General features: G+C 45.3%; 1 long non-coding RNA gene across 1 annotated transcript in view; it reads right to left on the bottom strand.

Annotated features, from left to right (window-relative positions):
- Nucleotides 1-791: 791 nt before the first annotated feature.
- Nucleotides 792-25089, bottom strand: part of LOC113919397 — a 29556-nt gene continuing 5258 nt past the window's right edge. Inside the window, exons 2-3 of the long non-coding RNA XR_003518983.2 lie at nt 15887-16074; nt 792-1605 (exon numbers count right to left, since the gene is read on the bottom strand). This is a non-coding gene — a long non-coding RNA (uncharacterized LOC113919397). The remainder of the gene's footprint in view (nt 1606-15886; nt 16075-25089) is intronic.

Here is a 25089-nt window from a genome sequence, read left to right as displayed (position 1 = left end):
CCCTCCTTCGGAGTATTGACTCCTACAGAATCTTCCTGCTTTCGACCACACACAGCACCTCCAGATAGTTTTCCTGGCCCCCAGGGTTTGTAGTTGTTGTCTAAGGGAGGGACAGTCCTTGGCTATTCCCAGAAGTGGACCCTGTTCAGGATGTTTAGAGGAAGTCACTTGATAGCCCACGTTCGCCACCCCCCCCCCCCCGCGCCCTTCTGACCTCCCAGGAAGTTCATCCAGTCAGTGAGAAAACAGAACTTCTCTACCTGAACAGTCCCAACCCCAGCAGTCGTCATTCAGAAAAAGATTCCTTCTGTTATTCTCATGTAAACATGATTTTAAAAATTAATGAAACAGTTTTTTAAAATAGCCCCGTCCTGAATTCATCCGTTCTAAAGCAGAAGGATTATGATTCTAGAGGCATAAACACCGAGTGAAAAGGCCTCCAGGCCCTAGCTGTGTGGCCTTGACAGCAGACAGGCCTTCTCTAAGCCAGCTAGCTACCTACCGGGAGACCATGGTACCGGCCCCACCCCTGCCCCAGAGGCTGAAGATCAAGGAGGGAACACACGGAACGTGATTACAGACTGTGTCTGACGTGATTATTCTACTGTGATTGCCTGAAGTTCCAGCCCCTGGGCGGTGGCACACAGAGGGGCTTTGGTGTGGATCTGATCACATTCTTCCGCAGGCGGTGTCTAAGGAACAAGGCGAAGGAAATGACCCCTCATCTAGGTCCCAAAGAGAGGGGGGCCAGCTTTTCTTTTCTTTGACAACACAAAGCTGAGGTCATTTATTCGTAAACTCCAGACGAAATACAATCCTAACTGATTCGTGTTACTAGCTGTGCTGCTGAGGAAGCCCCCCGCCCCTCCAGCAGCCCCTTGGGAAGCCTTGGGAAGCAGGAGCCCAGGGACCACCGGCCAGGGCACTGGATGGGAGGAGAAAGGGACTCTGCTTACACTATGACAGCCGTTCACACAAAAGGAGGCTGGCCTTAATTTGGATCAGAGTAAGGACCCGAGAATTAGGGCTGATACGAGAGCCCCACTGCAAGCCCAGTGCTGAGCTAGGAGAGGTGGTGGGGCCACAGGACACCCAGCGAAGGCAGAGCTGGGCTGGGGGTAAGGTAAGCCACAGGAATACATAAAGAGAGGCATGATCTGGAAGGAGGGAGCGAAGCCCCCCTTCATTCTCCCCCGGCTCAGTGCCTTCTGTAGGCAATGGGTGAAATATACCCACCTCTTAAAGTGGTGCAACTGTTTTCCAAAAGTCTCCCCCAAAGTCCTCCCCGCCTCCGTGACATTTCGCCCTAGAGAAGGGAAAAGCAGCTGGCGGCTGCAAGTCTCAGGATAGGAGTTGGACCGACAGGCTGGCCAAGCCTGGAGCCGCCTTCTCCGCCTCCTCCGGGTGCATCCCTCCAGCTTTTGTTGCTGTTCACCTGCCTCCTCGCAGGTCTTTGAACACACTGAGTTCACTCTCGGCAGCTTTCCACGCCTTGCTCTGTCCTTGGCTCTTTCTCACTGTCCAGGTCGCTGCTCAAATGTCATCTCCTGGAGAAAGGGGAACCCTCCTACACTGTGGGTGGGAATGCAAGCTGGTGCCGCCACTCTGGAAAACAGTATGGAGGTTCCCCAAAAAGTTGAAAATAGAGCTGCCCTATGACCCAGCAACTGCACTACTGGGTATTTACCCCAAAGATACACATGTAGTGATCCGAAGGGGTACGTGCACCCCAGTGTTTATAGCAGCAATGTCCACAATAGCCAAACTATGGAAAGAGCCTAGATGAATGGATAAAGAAGATGTGATATATATATATATATATATATATATATATATATATATATATATACACACAATGGAATATTATGCAGCCATCAAAAAATGAAATCTTGCCATTTGCAACGATGTGGATAGAACTAGAGAGTATTATGCTAAGCAAAATAAGTCAATCAGAGAAAGACAATTATCATATGATCTCACTGATATGTGGAATTTGAGAAACAAGGCAGAGGATCATAGGGGAAGAGAGGAAAAAATGAAACAAGATGAAACCAGAGAGGGAGACAAACCATAAGAGACTCAATCTCAGAAAACAAACAGGGTTGCTGGAGTGGGGCGGGGAGGGGGGGGGGATGGGGCGGCTGGGTGATGGGCATTGGGGAGGGTGTGTGCTATGGTGAGCGCTGTGAATTGTGAAGACTGATGAGAAGACTGATGAACCACAGACCTGTACCCCTGAAACAAATAATACATTATATGTTAATAATAATAACAATGATTTAAAAAAAATGTCACCTCCTGGGAGAGGCCTTTCTGGACCCCAGGCCTCAGGTCCCTTGTGGGCCAGTCACTTTCTATCACTACATCCTGTTTTTCTCAAAGCCCTGGATGCTATCTGAAATTATCTTACTGACTTGTGTTGATTATCAGTCTGCCATTGTCAGCAGAATGCAGGCTACATGGGAGCAGGGGCCTATTTGCCCATTGCAGCATCCATGGTGCCCGGAATCCTTTGAAGTCTAGACAAATATCTGATGAACGAAATAGGATAAGTTGAGGATTACATACGACGATGTGCCTAAGCACTTGGAGAATGCCCACCAGCTTCACGATTTAGTGGTAGTAGTGTTACTATTTTTCCTCTTTTGCAGCAAGTCTGTTTTGCTGGATAAGGCAGTAATAATGACCCCGAAATGGGAGTACAGGAAGCACTGAGTTTTCAAGAAAAGCACCCTTCTTTTTTTCCGGAGGACAAGGGCAAGACCCAAATAGATTCACCACTAACCTTCCAGAGGCAGCACTGAGTGCTGGAGAGAGCACAGGCCCATGGCTTTGTCCTAATCAGCTGTTTGACCTTGGGTAAGCCTCGACGTCTCTGAACCTGTTTCCCCATCTGAGAAATAAAGGGGATTGACCAGATGCTGCCTACGATCCCTTCTAACTAGAACCCTCCCTCATCTCCTTATACTGTTCTTTAGTGCCTACTGAAAGAAAAGTGAAGGAACTAAAGACAGGCAGAGGCAGAGATTCTAGAACTAAATATTGTAGTCAATTCTAAAATGGTTGGATTGGACAGTCTCCTTTCTAGGGAGAGAGGGGAGGAGACCCAGGAGAGGTCTCAGAACATCTCCTCCACCTTTGATTCAGGTTAGAGACTACTTTGCTTTGAGCACTTATTATTAGGTGCTTTACACCTGGATGTCGTTTCATCTTTAAAACAACCTTACAAGGTAGGCATTATACTTCCATCCTACAAGGGGAGGGTGATGCTCCCAAAGGTCACACAGCTAAAACGCAACAAGCTTGGGAGTGAGAACCAGGTTTGTCTTCTCACTCTTTCGGCTACCCCGAGTTGGTGGGTGTTCCCACCAACGGATCCCAAACCTCTTGATCATCAAAATCAGCGGGAACATCTTCAAGGGGGTCGCACTAAACCAGAATCTTCAGGGGTGCTGCCGAAAAATCTGTATTTTGCAAAAGCTCTCCATGTTCCAGTGATACAGCCAGACTAGGAAACCATTGCCTTATACTGGGCTATGAAACCACCTAGTAGTTGGAAATTGTCCCGGGAACGGGCCAATACTTCTCACTGCAGTCATTCAGAACCTCATTCTACTCTCCCTGCGCCCCTCCCTGCGGGGCTGCGCCTGCGCCCGCGGCAGCTATGTCTCCGCAGCGCCCTCTGCAGCTGTGTCTCCGCAGCGCCCTCTGCTGGATACGTACTCAAACCTTAACTGCAACCAACTTTCTCCGCCGGGAGGTATCAGGGGCATCAAGCGGCGCTCCCCAACGCCTTTTTTAATACCAAAAAATGTAATAACGAGGGGCGCCTGGGTGGCGTTGGTTGGTTAAGCGACTGCCTTCGGCTCGGGTCATGGTCCCGGAGTCCCGGAATCGAATCCCGCATCCGGCTCCCTGCTCGGTGGGGAGTCTGCTTCTCCCTCTGACCCTACCCCCTCTTGTGCTCTCTCACTCTCTCTCAAATAAATAAAATAAAATCTTTAAAAAAAAAAATGTAATAACGATAGCCCACCGTACTGTGAAGGTGAATACTACTAATACCCACGGACTGAGAAAATACATGCTGATCATATGCTATTAATGAACAGATGGATTAAGAATTTGCTGTTAAAGGCGCCTGGGTGGCTCAGATGGTTAAGCGTCTGCCTTCGGCTCAGGTCATGATCCCAGAGTCCGGGGATCGAGTCCCGCGTCGGGCTCCCTGCTCAGCGGGGAGCCTGCTTCTCCCTCTGCTTCTCTTTCTCTCTCTCTCTGTCTCTCATGAATAAATAAATAAAATCTTAAAAAAAAAAGAATTTGCTGTTAATTAGGGGAGCTTAGGTGGCTCAGTTGGTTAAGCCTCTGGCTCGGGTCATGATCCTGGAGTCACTGGATCGAGTCCCACATCGGGCTCCCTGCTCAGCAGGGTATCTGCTTCTCCCTCTGACCCTCTCCCCCCTCATGTGCTCACTCTCTCTCAAATAAATAAAATAAAATCTTTAGAAAAAAAGAATTTGCTGTTAATTAGAACAGAACTGGCTGCACACACTGGAGCAGAAGGAACCTGTGGTTTATTCAGTTTTGGGCACGAGTAGGTAAAGAGTTGCTTCCCTAGGAGTCACCCAGACTTTCTTTATTCATGTACTCATTCTTTTCTTTCCAACAAGTATTCATTGAATAATAAACACTACTAAACACCAAGCATTCTTCTAGCACAGAACAAGACAAAATGCCCTCTCCTCAGGGAGTTTATAGTCTAGAGAGAGAGAGAGGAATTAAACAGATAAATACCTACTTACACATGGTGATGAATGCTATGAAATAAAAGAACTAGGTTTGGGTGCCTGGCTGGCTCAGTCCGTGGAGTCTGTGACTCTTGATGTGGGGGTTGAGTTTCAGGCTCCAGGTTGGGTGTAGAGATGACTTCAAATAAAATCTCAGAAAAACAAAACAAAACAAAAAACAAACTAGGTTTCGAGAGCCCTATTTTAGGAAGGAAGATCAAGGAAGGCCTCTCTCTGGAGCAGACTTGAAGCTAAGATCTGACATTTGGGATAGAATGAGCCATGCAAAGCAGGGAGGGGATTCCAGGTGGTGTACGGAGTTCTCATTTAAGGAGTATGTGCATAAGGGGCTTGTGAAGTGAGATAAGGCTAAAGGAGTCTGGTTAACAATAAGCACCTACTATGTGACAGCACTGTTCCACTTTGCTTTTCCACACATTGTCCCATCTGATCCCCACCAGTCTTAAGAAGTAAATAACAGTCTCATTTTTTTAATTTTATAGATGAGAAAATTGAGGCACAGAGAGATTAAGTACTTTGCCCCAAGTCCTGTAGATAGTGGGGAGCAAAACTAGGATTGAAACCCATGCATTTCAGCCTCAGCCCCCAGATTCGACACTCATCCATCACCCTACACACACTCATCCATCACCCTACACACACTCATCCATCACCCTACACACACTCAGCCATCACCCTACACACACTCAGCCATCACCCTACACACACTCAGCCATCACCCTACACTGCCCTCTAGGCATCCCTAAGGAGTTTGTGGTTTTATTCCAAGCGCAGCGAGCTATCTCCATCAGCTCTTATGCAGGGGCTCTGAGCGATCTCTTATGTTTTAGCAAGATTGTGCTAAATGGCTAACAGGTCACAGGAGGGCAAGAGTAGAGGGGCAAGGTGCAAGGCACGTGCAGCGGGCCAGGCGAGGACTAACTGTGACTCAGACAAGGTGGGGCGCAGTGGAGATGGGGGAGAAAAGGATGGATTTAATACAGAAGGGACAGCACTGGGGACAGGTCGGGTGCGGGGTGCGCTAGAGGAAGCTATGAAAGATGGCACCTGAGCTCAGGAAACTGGACATGGACCACTGACTGGGATGGAGGTGCGAGCAAATGTAGGAGAGTGAGTACGGTTTGGTTTTGCACACACTCAGTTTGGGATGCTGGTGATCCATCTAAGTGAAAAATCAGGGGGGCTCTTGGAGACTCACAGGCATCTCAAACTTAGTGTGTGTAACTGAAATTCATTCTGAGATTCAGAGAAGACATCTAGGTTAGAAATGGAAATGTGTTGTTTTTAGCACAATGGGCGCTATTTAGAAATAGACGGTGCTGCCTAGGGAAGAGAGAGTTCCAAGGACCAAGCCCTCTGGAACTCATGCATGTGGAGGTTGGATCTGGGAAGAGAAGGAGGTGGAAGGAGGGAGACAGTCAGTGACTGAGGAGGGCCAAGTAGGAAGAAAGAAATGACAAAACAAAAGCAGCCTAGGACTGCCCTCATAATGTCCTCTGAAAAAGAGAGACCCCTCCTTCCTGTTTCCTTACACATGGGAAGATTTGGCCTAGATCCAGAGGCAGCGACTGAGTGTAGGCAGCCCGTATGCCTGGGTAAGTCCACGCATCAGTCTACACTAGGAAGCAGTAGGTACACCCCAAAATAGACCTAGTGTCGCATTCCCTGTAACCGCTCAGTCTCCTGTTGGGCTCACAAGGCTACACAGAGCAACAGACAGGCTGTCGGTTCGGGGGCGGGGGGGCAGACGCCCACAGACCTCTAGGATTGGGATTCCACCTAGAGTCTGGGCGGGGCTCAGGCATTATTAGTCATATTCCCGTTGTCATTTCCTGGGGTGGTTTGCTTTTTTTTTTATCTTTCCCCGCCACCGCCCCTGATTTCACCCACTTCTCTTTCTACTTGATTATCTTCACCCAGAAAGCATTACAATTTTGTCGTAACGACAAATCGTCGTAAAAAAATCATTTTGTCCCCATAATCCCATGATCACAATTTCATCATTAATTAATATGGTGATTAAAATGTTCTCTCTTATATCCCTTTTGGGTGCTGAGAATTGCTGCCATAAATGTTTACGAGGTTCTTGTCTCTAGTAGGAAGAACGGCAAGATCCGTCTTCACCCCAGGGCCTCACCCTGTACAGGAAACACAATTCTACACCGAGTGCTCTCCAGCTTGTAACCTGACAGCCCAGAAATAGGGGTAACTAAGAGCCATTGGGGAAGCTCTACCATTTTTTTAAAAAAACTTGTCATTTTCTTAATTACAGAAGTATATTTTACCGAGGCATTGGGCTTCCCAAACTTTAATGAGCCTATGAATCACCTGGGGACCTTGCTAAAGTGCAGCTTCCGACTTGGGAGGTCTGGTGGGGATGGAGATGCTCCCTTTCTAACAAGCTCCCACGTGATGCTGAGTGCTGGCAAATGGACCACATCTGAGTATCAAGGATCTGCCAAATAAACAACCAGAAAATAGGAAAACACAAATTAAGTGTGAATGTGTCTCCCTGGATGAGACATTCTGCTTCCCATTCGTGCCCCTGTGCTGGAATGGCACAGGGCCCCCGGCTCCTTCCCCAACAACATCCAGAGAACCTACAGGGAGGACAGATCAAGAGGAGGCCAGGAGCCCCTGGGGTGGCGGGAGGCCGTTTGGAAGGTGGCTACAGGGTGGGGAGAGCGCGGCCAGGGAAGGAGTCTAGTCCTGCTGCTGCCCCTCCCCTCCCCCCGCCTGAGAGGATCAGCAGCTGAGTCAGATGCAGGGATCCTCGGGTTCAAGAGGAAAGTCAGTGAAGGGCAAGAGGCTGCGTAAACAGGTGGGCCTGAGGGGCGCCTGCGTGGCTCGGGCGTTAAGCGTCTGCCTTCGGCTCTGGTCACGATCCCGGGGTCCTGGGATCGAGCCCTGCATCGGGCTCCCTGCTCCGCGGGAAGCCTGCTCTCCCTCTCCCACTCCCCCTGCTTGTGTTCCCTCTCTCACTGTGTCTCTCTGTCAAATAAATAAATAAAATCTTTAAAAAACAAACAAAAACAAAACAAAAAAACAGGTGGGACTGACCAGACCCAGGGACTCACTTCCTCCCCACCTCTCCCAGGCCCAAGCGAGGCTGGAGGGACTAGATTCTAAGGGATGCTGCCTCCTAAGACTGCCAGCACTTAGTGTGGGTAGGGGTGTTGGGGAGAGCCTTGACCTTGACTCAGGAATGAGAAACCACGTTCCTCAGGGCCTGGGATTTTCCACCCTAGGGCGCATGTGCCCTCACTTACCTCCTCACCCCTCACCCCGCTGGAAACCCCTAACAAAAATGAGGCAGCTCTCCTCCTGAACATGGGAAGGTTAAGCTAGTTGACTGCTTTGAGCTCAGCTCACAGTCCTAGAGAGATGGGACAAACTGAGAGCAAACCAAGGCCCACGAGTGAACCAGAAGAGAGAGAGAGAGAGAGTTGAGCAGGTGCATGGCGGGGAAATCGGCAAGAGGAGAGTTGCTACAGCTCTGCGGGCGGGCGGCAAGAGCACCCCCAGCTCATCAGGAAGGAGGTTGCCCTAACCCATCTATCTGTATGTCGCCTGCCCCTCTAGGCTCTGGAAATGCCATGCAAAACCAGGTAGTCGGAGACTCTGCCCTCTCTGAGCTCCCCTTCCAGGGGAGCCAGAGAAGAAGGGGACACACATACGAACCGGTGAGGTCACGACAGGCTGGCTTAACAGGCCAGGGAGCAGCCTCAGTGGAGGGGGTGGTCAGGCAGGCAGCCTGGAATAGGGAGCGTCTGCACTGTGAGCTGGTGGTGAGGAGCAGCCCGGGGAAGGAGCTTGCAGACCGATAAAGTCCAGGGCAGGCGGTGGTCTGCGAGGAACAAGAACACAGTGTGTCTGGCAAACAGACAGGAAGCAGGGAGGCAGGGAGGAACAGCTGGAGGAGAAACGAGGAAAAACACCCACTTATCTAAGTAATGGTGAATTCAAGACAATCGAAGACCAAGAGGGGTTTGGAGAGAAAGAGCAGGTCACTGACACAGATGTAAGGTTGGAGAGGAGCCCCCCATCAGGAGGGACCTGTGAGGCCACGTGAGGAAGCTGGCTCTTATTCTAAATGAGGCATGAGCCGTGGAAGGAATTTTTGTTTGTTTGTTTTTAAAGATTTTATTTATTTATTTATTTGACAGAGACAGAGACAGCGAGAGCAGGAACACAAGCAGGGGGAGTGGGAGAGGGAGAGGGAGAAGCAGTCCTCCCGCGGAGCAGGGAGCCCGATGTGGGACCCGATCCCAGGACCCTGAGACCATGACCTGAGCCGAAGGCAGACGCTTAACGACTGAGCCACCCAGGCGCCCAGGAATTTATTTTTTTAAGTTTACATTCAATTCTCAATTCAGTGGGAAGTCACTTGGAAAGCTGTGAGTAGAGGCGGGACTTCAGCACACTCCGGTTTACTAAACAAGCCGCCGCTACGGCACTGGAGGCAGTGATGGAAGCGATGGACGGTCCCCGGGGACCGCACGCGCTCCGTGACAGCGGGGCTGTGGGGCTGGCGGGCAGCGGCGGGGACCTCACCCGGGAGGCCGCGGCAGCGCGCACACAGAAGACGGTGGCGCTGAGATACACATCCGAGGCATAAGCAACAGGACACGCTGAAGCCCCAAGACGGAGGCAAGAGAGAGTCCAACCAAGGAAGACTCCTCATTGAGGGCAGGTGCAACCGGGGAGGACTGTGATGCCATTGACTGAGATGTGGAAGTTTGGGGGCGCCCTTTTTGCTGCTTATTTGTGGTATCATTTTCATCAATTACCTCCTGGACTGCTGGCTGGGCCACCTGCTAGGCCATTAGGCTTCCAGCCACACTCTTTGGTGAATCTATAAAGAAAAACTTGGCCGACAAAAAGGATTGTTTGTGGGCACCTGGGTGGCTCAGGCGGTTAAGCATCTGCCTTCGGCTCAGGTCATGATCCCAGGGTCCTGAGATCGAGCCCCGCATTGGGCTCCCTGCTCAACGGGGAGTCTGCTTCTCTCTCTGCCTACTGCTCTTTCTCTCTGACAAATAAATAAAATCTTAAAAAAAAAAAGTTGTTTGCTGTTGTAATTGTAGAATTATTCATCCCTTTGAGTCTTTTTTTTTAATTAATAGACTTCAAATAAGAAAACTTCAAAAAACATAAAGTTAAGCAAATTTATTTCAGAAGCTAGTATTTTAGCCATGTGCCTCCTTCTGCTGTGCTTGTCGGTTGGCTTAGTTGTTTATTAATCGGGAGACTCACAGCAAAGATGAGCAGGGAATCTCCCAGGACACAGAAGGCTTGCACATCAGACCAGCTGATGCCCACCTGGCCTCCTGAGTTACACCTGCCCTGACCTACAGTGAACCTCTCTGGGCCTATTTCCACCTCCGTGGGACTTAGTCGTGGAAATGCCAAGGCCACAAAGAAGATGAAGAGGACTTTGGTTCATTTTAACGACTGAATCTGGAAAGTGCCAGGCAGGGAAAGCCAGAGGAGAAGCAGGCTACCTCCATCTGTCAGCAGCCAGAACTGTGTGGCTCTTTAGCAGTGCCAATGAGCAGAGCATTCTACTCCCACCACGGCCCGGAGCCTGGCAGGAAGTCAGGCCAGTGTACCCACGGTTGTCAGCTTGGCCTCCCATGGAAACAAACGAAACTCCCCTGCAGTGTGATTCAGAGTTCCGTGTTTAGTGAGACTCCAGTAGACTTGATAACAATCCAAGAGAGGGGCACCTTACTTGCTCTCTCTTGTGAACATCCCACCAATCATTGGAAGACATGTGCTTTTGACAAATGTGTCAGCACAGGAATTCTAAACATAGGAGTGAGTCATGGTTACGATAGTCCGTAAACATTTAATATCGTGTGCAAAATGTGTGGGTATGTGCGCTCTTCTGGGGGGAAAGATCTATATCTTGAATCAGATTCTCACAGTGGGCCAGGATCCAAAATATCATGAACCATGAAAGGAATAAGTCCTAGGTTACTTGGCTGCTCTAACAAAAATCCCGTAGACCAGGGCGCTTTGCACAACATTTCTTTCTCACAGTTCTAGCGGCTGGGAAGTCCAAGATCAAGGCATTGGCAGGTTTGGTGTCTGGTGATAGTCGACTTTCTGGTTCAAAGTCCTCACCTGGCAAAAGGGGCAAGGGGGCTCTCTGGGGTCTCTTTCATGAGGACACTAATCCCAATCACCCTTATGACCTAATCATTTCCCAAAGACCCCACCTCCTAATACCATCACACTGGGGGTTAGGACTTCAGCATAAGAATTTTCAACACAAACATTTAGTCTATAACAGAATCAATTCCTGAATAGTATGACACGGGGCTCATTTAACTGAACACCAGGCATTTCCTGAGTGAGTAGATTCTCTTCTACCTGCACCTTAATTGAGCCTCTGTTCCCCAAAATGAGTACATCATTTTAGGAATATACTTGGCCACTAATTCAGGAGTCGAGGCCATGTACCATGTGTTTAAAGTTTGCACATTAAACCCCACTCACCAGCCCTGAGGACCCAAACACTCATATGGCACAACAAAGCAAAGGTCCTCTCCAGATTGCCCATGGTCACCTGGCTGAGGGCCCTGGAGCGTTAAGTCAGGACATTTTGTTTTTTTGTTTTTAAGATTTTATTTATTTATTTGACAGAGAGATAGCGAGAGAGGAAACACAAGCAGGGGGAGTGGGAGAGGGAGAAGCAGGCTTCCCGCCAAGCAGGGAGCCCGATGTGGGACTCGATCCCAGGACCCTGGGATCATGACCTGAGCAGAAGGCAGACACTTAACAACTGAGCCACCCAGGCGCCCCAAGTCAGGACATTTTGATAATAAGATATGTCACAGATATCACTGGTAGAGAAAACCAAATGAGATACTCTGAGAAATTAAAACCTATACCTTAGATTTAACCAAGTAAAACCCCATAAACGCATGAACTGAAAAAGCCTTTGATATACCCTTCAACGAGCAGCCGAACTGTGTGTGTGTGTGTGTGTGTGTGTGTGTGTGTGTGTGTGTGTGTATCTCCTTTGTTAAAGTCAATCAGGAAGATTCTGGGAAAATGGCAGCAGGGGTAGGGTAGATTTTTAATCTCTCTGAATCCCCAAGTGAAAAAATAGAGCAACTACAACAAAGCCAAAATCTTATGGATGACATGTACAACAAAATTAGGAGTAAGGAATCTCCATGACAGGGCGTCTGGGTGGCTCAGTCGTGAAGCATCTGCCTTCGGCTCAGGTCGTGGTCCCAGGGTCCTGGGATCGAGTCCCACATCGGGCTCCCTGCTCAGCAGAGAGCCTGCTTCTCCCTCTCCCACTCCCCCTGCTTGTGTTCCCTCTCTCACTGTGTCTCTCTCTGTCAAATAAATAAATCAAATCTTTAAAAAAAAAAAAAGGAAAGAAATCTCCATGACGATCAAAATAGAGGCAGATAGGAGCAAACCTTGGCAAGCCATCAGACTGCATGGTTTTGACATCTGGGCAGGAGAAGGCAGAGGGTGCCAGTGGGGTGTCTGATAGACCTGAGAACAGTGACTAACAGGGATTCACAGGGAAGCATGGCAACGGGGAGAGAGTCTGCCCCACCAATGGTAAGGGAATGCAAGGAGTCTGCAGTAAGCTTGAAGATGCTGGACAGCCTAGCTCCTGTGAATCCTAGGAATTAGGAACCAAAGAAATAGAAAGGCCACATAAAAGTGGGGGTGGGGAGGGGGCGCCTGGGTGGCTCAGTGGGTTAAACATCTGCCTTCGGCTCAGGTCATGATCCCAGGGTCTTGGGATCGAGTCCTGGGATCGAGTTGTCTGCCTTCGGCTCAGGTCATAATCCCAGGGTCCTGGGATCGAGTCCTGGGATCGAGTCTGGCATCAGCCTCCCAGGGAGCCTGCTTCTCCCTCTCCCCCTGCTTATGCTCTCTCTCTCTCTCTCTGTTAAATAAATAAATATTTTTTTAAAAGTGGGGGAGGGGAGCAGAGCCAGGAAACCCCAGATAGGAAGTTGCCTACGTATTTGAATCCTATCCAAAATACCAGAAGAGGAAACCCTGTGACCACACAAGCTACTCTAGAGCACACCTCGTTCCAAAGGCTCAGGGAAACTAACTTTCACACAATAATAGACAATAGCAAAGCACTGAAGATTCAGTACCTTATTTGATGATATCAAAAATATAAAAATTTTAAAAAGAGCAACAACCAGACAATATGGGCCCCCTGATGAGAGAATTCAACCCTGCTATGGTCTTGCCAAAGACCAATGGAGTCTCCTTAAGCCCCTGAATCTAGCAAGACAACTTTGGGGGAAATACAGAGGCCAGAGGAACATGAACCACACAAAATCCAGACCATGAGAAGCAGGTCAAAGGATGTAAAATCTCCAACAGATGAAATTGAGGGAAAGAATTGAGAGGAACCGTACAGACTAAAAATAAATTTAGAAGACCAAGCAAATTTTTCAAAAAGGCAACACTAAACTCTTACATCTAAGGATGCTATTTGGCTGAGAAAGCTATAAAAAAAAGGAAGGACGTGATCAGTATAAAATCAGGAGGGTATTTACTTTAAGGAAAGGGTAGGATTGAAATGGGACAGGACTCATTTGAGGGCTACAAAATGGCGATACTCTAATTCTACCATTTCTTTTCTTATATAGTGCTAAAATATACATAGATAAAATTAACCATTTTAACCATTTTTAAGCACATAATTCAGTAGCATTAAGCGCATTCACAATGTTGTACAACCATCACCACTATCCATCTCCAGAATTTTTGTATCATCCCAAACAGAAACCCTGTTATCTACCACTTCTTTTTAAAAATGTATTTTTACATTTCCAAAAAGATGCTTTTCTGCATCTGTGATTTGGTTACCCAGGGGTAGGTTTCATATGGAAAGGCAGGATAAAGGCTTGATGGGGATGGGGCAGGAGGGGCAGCTTCTGGGGTGGCCCCAGCCTGTTCTGTTTCTTGCCTGGGAAGTGATGACAAGCATGTTTGCAGGGCACTGAGATCACTATATAAGTCTAAGGAGGAAGAGAGGGATGTGGGAGAGCCAGGCAAAAGAAGGAAGGAAATTTTCTGCTGCCACAAAAAAGTATATACGATATGATAACATTTATGCATTTCCTCAAATGAATTATGTATGGTTCCGTACCCGAGAAATAAATAAAATAAAAAGGGAGAGTGTCCATCTATTAGGTGGATTTAGGCATAGGCCTACTTACAGGCAGATGGATGTATAAAATAACTTCTTAGAGGTCCTTCTGGGAGCAAAAGGGGCCTCTGGGGTGCTGGCCATGATCTGATTATAGACCTGGATGTGGTTGCATGCATGTGATCAGTCTGTGAAAAATTATTGGGCTGTATACTCACAATATACACATTTTTCGGTATGTATATTTTCATAAAACCTTTTCTTAAAAAAAAAAAACTTTTCTTATAGTCCTAAGATCCTACTTTAGGGAAATACCCAATCCTTATTTATGTTGTTAGAATTAAAAGAATGCATTCTGACATGTAAAACTGGAATTGTAGTCCTTTCTACTCATTAATTATCCACAAAGATGAAATTAGACCTGACTCATCAGCCTGCAGGTTCTTGACTGAAGGAGGGAGCCTACACCTCTGGTCACTGGGCCTAGGAATGGCTTAGCAGCACCCACATCTTGGTCCACCACATAGGACCCAAGCATAGGATAGGACCTATAGCATAGCTGATGGCTGAGTCTGGTGCCAGTGAATGGGTCCAAGATGGGAGCTGAAAAACATCTCACTACAGGCAGGCTCTGAGAAGAAATGGAGGGAGCATGAGGAGGGGAGAATGAAGAGAATCTAAATAAAAGTGTTTCTACTTCACGCCTACTATAATAATGATCTTTGAGCTATAGGCTATAATAATCCTACAAAGCATAGATCACCCTGTGTTTTATACCTGATGGAAATGAAAACTAACACTTGAATGAGATTTCCTCTTAAATTCTCTGGTTCCCATGAGCTCTGAGATTCTAGATTCTCTTGAAGAAATATTTACCTAATGGGATTTGCTCTAACTACCATCCTTGATTCCTAAAGACTAGGAAGTCTGCCTGGAAGGAAGTGGTAATTCTTGTTCCCTGAGAACATTGACTGGTACAGTCATTTGAGCTCCTTGGCCAGAAAGTACTTTGGAAATACCAAGTCTCTTAAACAAATGACTTGTAAGAAGATGATGTCCCCTTACTGTGAAAAACTGACTGCTGTTTTTCTACAACTATGAAGTATTATTCTACCACAAAGCTCTAGACACAATGTTCTGGCAAATCATTCTACTGAAGGAGAAGACAGTATTGGCAATTTAAAGGGAGAAAGACATAAAAATATACAGGACTGGGCGCCTGGGTGGCTCAGTTGGTTAAGCGACTGCCTTCGGCTCAGGTCATGATCCTGGAGTCCTGGGATCGAGTCCCACATCGGGCTCCCTGCTCAGCGGGGAGTCTGCTTCTCCCTCTGACCCTCTTCCCTCTCGTGCTCTCTCTCTCTCATTCTCTCTCGCTCAAATAAATAAAAAAAAATCTTTAAAAAAAAAATATACAGGACTCGAGGCACCTCAGAACTTGTCACTTTAGAAATGAGCTTCACAGAAGTTCCTTTTAGATGTCAGGCACTTTTCTGTATGTATATTAGTCAATAAAGCAAAACAGTGGATGATCCCCGATGCAAATTCACTCACAAAAGCAGGGAGGGAGCCAGTATTTGATGAACACATAGAGTAAGTCAGGCAGCATGGTAGTTGCTGGGTTTTTTTTGTTCTCCTTTGGTAAAGTATACATAACATAAAATTTGCCACTCACCACCATCAATCTCCAGAACTTCGCATCATCCCAAACTGAAATTCCATGCCCATTAAGCAAGAATGAGGCAGAAGGGACACCTTTACTGTGTGCCTTAGAGCCCCCAGCAGGGTCACATAGGTAGTATTAGCAATTCTAGGTCACTGCTAAAAGACAGTTATTAAAGGTAGTGTACAAGTTATAAAACTTGCTTTGGGTATTATCTTCAGAAACTTTTGTTACCCTTTAAGGAAATTGATGTTTTGATTGACTTACCTGCGTTAGGCGCTACCTGCAGCATTCCCATCTTCTCCTGGGCGAGGCTTATCACTCTATTGCAATTTGCATGTTTAATCTCCCATCTGTTCCACTTTCCTTCCGGGGAAGGGCTCTGTCCTGTTCATGTTGTACATCTAGCAGCTGCTAATGTGCCTGGCACATATTAATTGTTCCATACACATGTGCTGAATGAATGAATACAAAATTAATACTACTCAATTCTTACCAAAAGCTCAGGGCAAATTAGATTTTTTTTCCCTTGTGGGAAAATAATAAATCACCTTGTAATAGAAGTCAGAGACCTTGAAGGCAAGAAAAAGCAATGGTTAAGCTGCCTCTGTATGACAAAATGAGGGATTTGTCTTTTTTTTTCCTGATGGGGAAGTGGGGGAGCAGGTCCAGGAATGGAGAAAAGAGAGGGCAGCCAGTGAGCGGGTAAGAGATGGGGGATCATGCAGAGTCGTGATGGGTGGTTAGGGGGACTTTAACAACAGGGACACCCAGACTTCCTCCGAAGCTGCATTGCTGTGATGTAAGACGCTCTCTTCCTTTCCATGTATTGTCAATGACTAAAATAAACATCGACAGAAATCTTGGAGAGGGTTTTGGATTTCCTCCGAAGATATGCGCCAACCTTATCTGGATTCCACGGGGACAGGAGAGCCCGGCAGACATCTGTGTTACAGAAACTTACTTGTGCTAGATTGCCTGAAGAGTGCTCTAGCCATTCCAGATCATAATAAGATATTTTTTTTCTTTGGATGGGTCCTGGCCTTGGAAAGCTGTAAGGCAGGATCCCTTTGTTCTGCCGACTACTAGAATTATTTTTATTGAGCTGAATTTGAAGATTAGGCCTACACTGAAGGAGATCACACAAAATAAGCCACAGGAAGCCCATTACCGAATTTACTGTAGGGGTATTTACTGATGAGGGCTTGGGTGTCTCATTATCAGACACTAAAAAAAAAAAAAAAAGTCTTCCCTAGGAAAAACACAAAAACGACGGCAAATCTTAGAACGAATTATATTCTCCCTTCTCTTCAGTTGTGAAAAAGCTCCTGACCAACTTCGGGGCCCACCTTTAATGACGGTGCAGGACTCAACACACCCAGGTTGATATAATCCCAACCCCTGGCTTCATATTCTTATTCTCATTTTCAGTTTGTACCTATGGCCTCACTAATTTTTGAAGGTGCTACATAGACCTCCGTAAGTTGCTACCAGTAATTTTTTAAGTAAGGCAAAGTGGAAAGAAAAGAAATTAATATGCTTTCCAAATTATATTCTGTCTAGTTCCCACCCCATCGCGCATCTGCACTTGAAAGAGTGGAAAGCAGAAGATAAGCTATCTTCCCCCCACAGCCTGATGGCAGGCTTGGCCCATCCCTCTCCATTCCTCCCTTTAAAGTACTGGCTGCCGTTTCTAGCAAAATTATTTATGGGTCAGTTTTTTGGATCAAAATCAAGCTCTCTCTCAGACACACACACACACACACACACACACACACACACACACACACACACACACACACACACACACACACACACACACACACACACACACACACACACACACACACACACACACACACACACACACACACACACACACACACACACACACACACACACACACACACACCCTGTGCCTATTAAGTGATCAGAAAACTCACTGCCTCCCAGGCACACAATCTAGAGGTGGAACTCCTTTAGCTCTTCTCAGGTGTAATATGCTTCTTATTTCTTTAGGGCATTTTCCTTATAAATTGTCTGTATATGACAGAAATATTTCCCCCATACTTCACTTGTGTTACTATAATACAATGTTAGGTATCTGTGAGAAAAAAGAGCTTTAGAAACTAAATGTGAAATTGTACACAAAGTCATTGGGATAAATTACAAGGCAAGTGCTAACAGCACTAAAGTTCCCCTGGACCCCACTTTTCCTCAGCGCCCCGGCCGCCCAGAGTTAGCCACTGTTACCAGGCTGATGCACATCCTTCCAGACTGTTGTCTGTGCTTTTGCAAATATATACATGTATCCACAGCAAGACACTGCTTTTCTTAGGCGTGTCTGTGTGTTGGATGGATGGTATGCTGTGTTACGCTGCTCTACAACTTGCTTTTTTCACAGAACCATATGTTTTTGAGCCCATTTCCTGCTCGGAGGGAAGAGCTCTTGTCTCTGCTAACTCATGCAAACAGCCTCTTCTAGTCATGAGGGGCTAGTCTTCCATCTTTACTGTTCAGTCACCAGCATGGCTAAAGACCTAAGTTGCAGATCATAAAGGAATTCAGAAAATCTAACTATACAAGGAGGACTCCCTCATAGGCTGCTGGGCTGGACTATGGTGCTAAACCTATAATTTATCTCAGTCGCAAGCTCACTCATTTAACAATTTTTGACTGGCTGTCTACTACCCACTGTTCCAGGCACTGGGGATTTAAATGTGAGCAAAAAGACAATGTATACCTCTCTGGTGCTTTCAGAAGATAAAATAATAAGTAAAAGAAATAGTGTGTGGGGGAGTCTGGGTGGTGCAGTTGGTTAAGCGTCTGTCTCTTGGTTTCGGCTCAGGTCATGATCTCAGGGTCGTGAGATGGAGCTCCGCCTCAGGCTCTGTGCTCAGTGGGGAGTCAGCTTTGTATTCTTTCTCCCTCAGCCTCCCCCCCCCATCCCCACCACACCACTCTCTCTCAAATAAATAAATAAATAAATCTTTTTTTTTTTTTTTTTTTTGTCAGAGAGAGACAGAGCACAAGCAGGGGGAGCGGCAGGCAGAGGGAGAAGCAGGCTCCCCACCGAGCAGGGAGCCCGATGTGGGACTTGATCCCAGGACCCTGGGATCATGACCTGAGCTGAAGGCAGACGCTTAATGCACTGAGCCACCCAGGCCTGCCAATAACTAAATCTTAAAAAAAAAAAAGAAAAAAAGAATGTGTTGGTTGCTGGTAAGTGCCACAGAGAAAAATTAGAGAGAAAAGAATAGGGATTTCCAAGAGGAGACCAGTGGTGGCAATTTTAAACATGGTGGCCGTGGAGGGCCTATAGAGAAGATAACAATCGGAGCCAAATTATACCTTTAGTTTGTGCAGACAGGAGCTTCTTTTTCAGAGAGAGAGAAAAAGCTTAAATGAGGCATTTTCAGCAGTATCTTTCCTATCATTCAGCCCTCCCACAGCTGGTTCACCTTCTAAAACTCGACGGTTGAGCAATGCCCTTGTAAGAGGGGTCAGGAAGATGACACTTCTGTCAGCCTGCAGACAGCACGCCAGAAAACAACTTGGCTGTTTTCTCTTTATCAGGCTTCCTTTATCAGGCACCTGCACTTTTAAAAGGTATCAAATTGCAGGGCACCTAGCTGGCTCAGTCCTTGGAGCCTGCAACTCTTGATGTCTGGGTCATGAGTTTGGGCCCCATGTTGAGTGTAGAGATTACTTAAAATAAATAAAATGTTTAAAAGGCATCAAATTGCTTCTCTTGACTACTATTTTGAAAAATCCTCTTCTTGTTAATCCCTTAAAATGGAGATTCTCGGGACTCCTGGTGGCTCAGTTGGCTGAGCGTCCCACTGGGTTTCAGCTCAGGTCATAGTCTCAGGGTTGTGGGATTGAGCCCCAATGTGGTTCTGTGCGCATGAGGGAGTCTGCTTGAGATTCTCTCCCTCTGCCCCTCCCCCCAGCCCTGTGTGAGCTCTCTCTCTCAAATAAATAAATAAATCTTAAAAAAAAAAAAGACAAAGATTCTCAATCTTGGCTGCATATTGGCATGGCCTGGAAAGCTTTAACAATTTCTGCTGCCTGTGTCCCACCCAAGAGGTCCTAATTTCTTTGATCAGGAGTATGCCTAAGCATCAGGATTTTTAAAGTTTTCCAAGTAATTCTAATGCACTGCCAGGGATGAGAACCACTGTCTTACAGGCCACTGGCCCTAGTGATAATTTGTTCAACAAATGACCACAGGTTTCCAACTGAAGGACAGGTCAGCCAGAAACTAAGACCAGGGGATCCTATAATTAGCCAGATGTTGCTACTACTAATTATTCCTTACTTCCTTATACACAACTTCACACTTTTGCAAAGTGTTTTCCAATATATTATCTTTTTTGAAATATGTGTTGTCGTCCTTAGCTCCTAAGATCTTTGTAATTTTTTGAGTGATAGGAGCATCTGACACAGAGCTCTGAAATCCCTTAGAATTTCTTGGGTGGGGCGCCTGGGTGGCTCAGTGGATTAAGCGACCAACTCTTGGTTTCAGCTTAGGTCATGATCTTGAGGTTGTGGGTTCGAGCCCCGAGTTAGGCTCCCAATTCAGTGCAGTCTGTTTCTGATTCTCTCACCCTCCCCTTCTCCTTCTCCCCCACTCCTGTACTCATGCACTCTCTCTCTAAAATAAATAAGTAAAAATAAAATCTTAAAAAAAATGGGGGTGGGGTGTGCCTGGGTGGCTCAGTTGGTTAAGCATCTGCCTTCAGCTCAGGCCATGATCCCGGGGTCCTCAGATCGAGTCCCACATCAGGCTCCTTGCGCAGTGGGGAACCTGCTTCTTCCTCTGCCTGTCGCTCTCCCTGCTTGTAGGCTCTCTCTCTCTCTGACAAATAAATAAATAAAATCTTAAAAAAGAAAAAAAGAATTTCTGGGGTGATTAGGAATGTCTTCTGAGCTAATGAGGCAACTCCTGGTGGGCTGGATAGCTTCAGCATGGAGGGTGGTCATCAGAAAAACCAAGCTATGGGACACCTGGGTGGCTCAGTCATTGGGCGTCTGCCTTCGGCTCAGGTCATGATCCCATGGTCCTGGGATCGAGCCCCGCGTTGGGCTTCCTGCTCTAGGGGGTCTGCTTCTCCCTCTCCTTCTGCCTGCTGCTCCCTCTGCTTGTGCTCTTTCTGTCAAATGAAAAAATAAAATCTTAAAAAAAAAAAAGAAAGAAAAACCAAGCTATGATTAACCATGGAACTTTCAGCCCCACACCTCATCCCCCAGGAAGAAAAGTGGTAGAGACTGAGTTAATAATCGACCATGCCTACATGATGAAGCCTCCATAAAAATCCCAGAAGTACAAGGGTTTGAGAGCTTCTGAGTAAGTGAATGCATTTACGATGTGCTGGGAGAGTGACACACCCCAAATCCGTAGGGACAGAAGCGCCTGCCCTTGGGGACCTTCCGGATCTTAATCTTATGGATCTCTTCATCTGTCTGTTCATTTGAATCCTTTAAAATATCCTTTATAATAAATCAGTAATAGTAAGTGAACTGTTTTCCTGGGTTCTATGAGCTGTTCCAGCAAATGATTAAACCTGAGGAGGAAGTTGTGAGAGTCTCCAGTTTACAGCCAAGTCAGACAGAAGTGGTGGGTAATCTGCGGACCTACTACTTGTGATTGGCATCTAAAGGGTTGGTGGGTGGTAGTGTTGTGGGACAGAGCCCTTAACCTGCGGGATCTGAGCACTTAGTGTCAGAAGTGAACTGAATTGTAGGCCATGCAGCTGGTGTTGGAGAATTGCCTTGCTTTGTGGGGAATCTGGTGTCAGAAGTACTGTGTGTAAATGAAAACACAGTCCGTTTTTCCATGGGGACCTTCACAGAACTGTGAAGAGCAAGGTTTCTTGGAAGTATACTTCCTTATCAACGTAGAAATATTTGTTTCAAATCTAATTCTCATCATATGGGGACAGTTTTTGAAAATGGTAGCCACCTCTATACCTACACTAAAAGATATACTATACAGGGTAGGACAAAAAGTGGGCCAATAAATTATATTTGCATGTTCATGTATATTCCTATAAATATATTGCACAGGAATATACATGACATATTTATATTTTATTGTTATAATTATATTTCACATATTTATATATTTCAGATTATATTTTAAATATATATTTTATATTTATATTTATATCATATATACTCCTATATCCATTTCTATAATTTTTTTTAAGATTTATTTATTTATTTGAGAGAGAGAGCAAGAGAGCACAAACTGGGCGAGGGGCAGAGGGAGAGGAAGAAGAGAGAATCTCAAGCAGACACCCTCCCACCACCCCCCAGCCCCCCACCCCCCCGCCGGGGCACAGAGCCCAGCCTGGGCTTGATGCCAGAACTCTGAGATCATGACCTAAGCTGAAATCAAGAGTGGGTCATTCAACCCACTGAGCCACTTAGGCACCCCTCCATTTCTATAATTTTGGTCTTGCACTTCTGAACAAATGTTTACATATCTGATGTCTCAAATAGAATGAACATTTTGCTCTAAAAGCGGTAATAAGTTACTGTGCACTAGCATGCCCTAAGAGATCTGAGAAAAAAATTCCTTCCTTTTCCATACTTAACATTCTAGTGACCCCGCTAAGGCAGCCCTGAAAAATAACTGTTGCCATACCAACAGCTTAATGAAGAAAGTCTGCCACGGTTTTCTTCCCTGTTTGTCCTCAACTATGTGATAAATTTCAAAGATGAATTAGAGCAATTAAATTCTGCCTCCAAAGAGTACCACTGGTTATAAAACTAAAACTAAAAATCTTCCTAATTCTTATCTACACATTAACCCCAATCCCACAGTAATCACTGTGAACAATTTACAAAACTTTGGAGAAGTTTTAATACAGACACAAACAGATGTATATTCTTTTCCTAAAAGGAATACTGATTCTATCTACGTGACTCTATTTGCTCTGTTCTCATAACAAAATTTAATTATCTTCAGGCTTTGTATTTCAAATTCTAAATTTTCTTTGATATTCTGAAATTGCATTCAGTTCCTACTATAAGCTAATTTCCAGGACTGTTATAGGGAATGGTAGGCAGCTGGGCAAGATGCACCAGCAAAGGAGAAGTCACGTAGAAAAGAAGAGTAAGCCAGCCAAGAAGTTAGCAATCTGGAAGGGAGATAAAAATAAGTATAGAGATAACTCTAATATTTATTTATCCATATGTTTATTTATTCATTCCTTCATCCATGATGATGAAGTATTTATACATCCAATAATAATTCCATAGGCAAGATGGAAAAACTGAGGCTAAAGTCAGTCCTTACTTCACAGCCATTAAATTTTCTTCTGACTCAATTCTGTGCTTTCTCTCCTCCCCTATGCCACAGAGCATGGAAGTACTAATATAGCTGTGACTGAGACTGCTCACTCTTCCAACTCCCTATCCATCTGCCACCCTGAATAAAGAATATACTTCCCAGCCACCCTCGGAGTTAAAGGCTCTGTGATTAGGTTCTGGCAATAAGATAAAAGAAGTGATAGGCATGACTGCTAGTGCCTGCCCTGATTTCTGTTTATCCCTTCCTTACTGGGATGTGGACATGGGTGGTGTGGGTACCTGAGTGGGTGTTGGTGGGGAGGGTGGATGGACCTCTGGATGTCCACAAAGGAGGATAAAGTAGACCTCAATGTGATCAGTTGTATTTTTTCATTCATTGAAAAAAAAAACTTGAAGCAAATATGAAAAATGTTAGCAGTTATTTATTGTGATTGGTGGGTACCTAAATATCTTTAAAATGTTTATTTTTCCAATGTTTTGGATCTATGATTTAAAAATAAATTCCAACATTCATCAGTTGGACTATTTATAATAAAATTTTTTTAAAGTCGTTTCCATACCCAATGGAGGGCTTGTGCTCATGACCCTGAGATCAAGAGTTCCGTGCTCTACTGACTGAGCCAGCCAGGCGTCCCGGAATATTTATAATCATTTGTATTTTTTATTTATTTCTTTGTCAGAGAGAGAGAGAGCACAAGCAGGTGGAGCAGCAGGCAGAGGGAGAAGCAGGCTCCCTGCTGAGCAAGGAGCCCAATGTGGGGCTCCATCCCAGGACCCTGGGAACATGACCTGAGCTTAAGGCAGACACTTAACTGGCTGAGCCACCCAGGCGTCCCTATTTATAATAATTTTAAATGACATTTTAGATGAATAGTTAATGATATGGGAAAATATTCACGATAAAGGTAAAATACTTGGACAATTTTCTGAGATTAAAGAGTTGCCCACCCAGCTGACTGATTAGTCTAATCATCTTCTACTCATTTTTAAAATCCAGTCTAAAAATGATTAAAAGTAGTCCCAACCAAGAAATCTTCAAATTGGCTTGTTTATAGATCTGTTAGAGCAGTCTTAAAAACAGTAACCTATGCTTAAAAGTCTTAAAAGTCTTAAAAGATGGAGAAGTCACTTAGACATTAGGATTCCTTCCACCCTGTTTTTTTTTAATATAGGTAATACGTTTATTTATTTTTTTAAAGTAAGCTCTACACCCAATGTGGGGCTTGACCTCAGGACCCAGAGATCAAGAGCTGTATGCTCATTCGCTGAGCCAGCCAGGCGCCCCTCCCTCTACCCTGCTTTTTAAAAAATTTACGAATATTGATGGGGCGAACATTAACGTCAAGATTAGTTATCTGTGGTTTTCTCTATGGTTTATAAATGCTCTTTTATGTGTATTATGATTTTTTATATCAGAAAAAAGCCCTATTTTTCAAAGTTAAAAGAAATATTCAAATATCTAAAATATCTTAGATTCTAATGATCATTTTACATTCATCAAAGACACTATTGGAAGTTATATTAGTTATGTTGCTTGGTTTCACTTAAGAGAAAGGGAACGGGTATTCTCAGCTAGACCTAGATATTGCCAACAACTGGCCTGGCAGTCCCTGTTCCAGGTAGGGCTTGGTATTCTGTTGAGCATAAACAAACTCATAGAACATTAACACCAGATAAGGCTACTTTGTGACAAAAACATGAACCTTGTCCAAAAGCGCTACAGTCAAAAGGGGCACATTAAAAAAATAATAATAAAATTATCCACTGAAATCGACCAGTTCATGCTGCCAAGAAATGTATTTGAAGAGAAAATTTGCTTAAGTCAAAGGCTTTCAAACTTTTTTGAACTAGATCCACATGAAGAAATACGTCTTATGTTGGGATCCAGTACACATATACATGTGTAAATCTAAAACATAAGTTTCATGAAACAATAGTCACCTTTACTACATGTGATTCTATTTTCTTTTTATTGTTTCATTTTTAATTAAGTTGGTCACTATTCCCTAAGTTGTTTTTCAGCTCTCAGTTTGAAAAGCACTGTTACACTAGGTCTTGAATATATGCTGAATCCTATTAATTGAGATGGGATTTGACTTAATTAAGAGAAATGAAAACTTTTTTTCGTCCATCATTTATCAATAATTATT

Source organism: Zalophus californianus, chromosome 3, assembly GCF_009762305.2.
Source record: "Zalophus californianus isolate mZalCal1 chromosome 3, mZalCal1.pri.v2, whole genome shotgun sequence".
In the NCBI taxonomy this organism is placed as follows: Eukaryota; Metazoa; Chordata; class Mammalia; order Carnivora; family Otariidae; genus Zalophus; species Zalophus californianus.
Note: the sequence above shows the minus strand (reverse complement) of the source record. Positions and strands in the feature narration are given on the sequence as shown.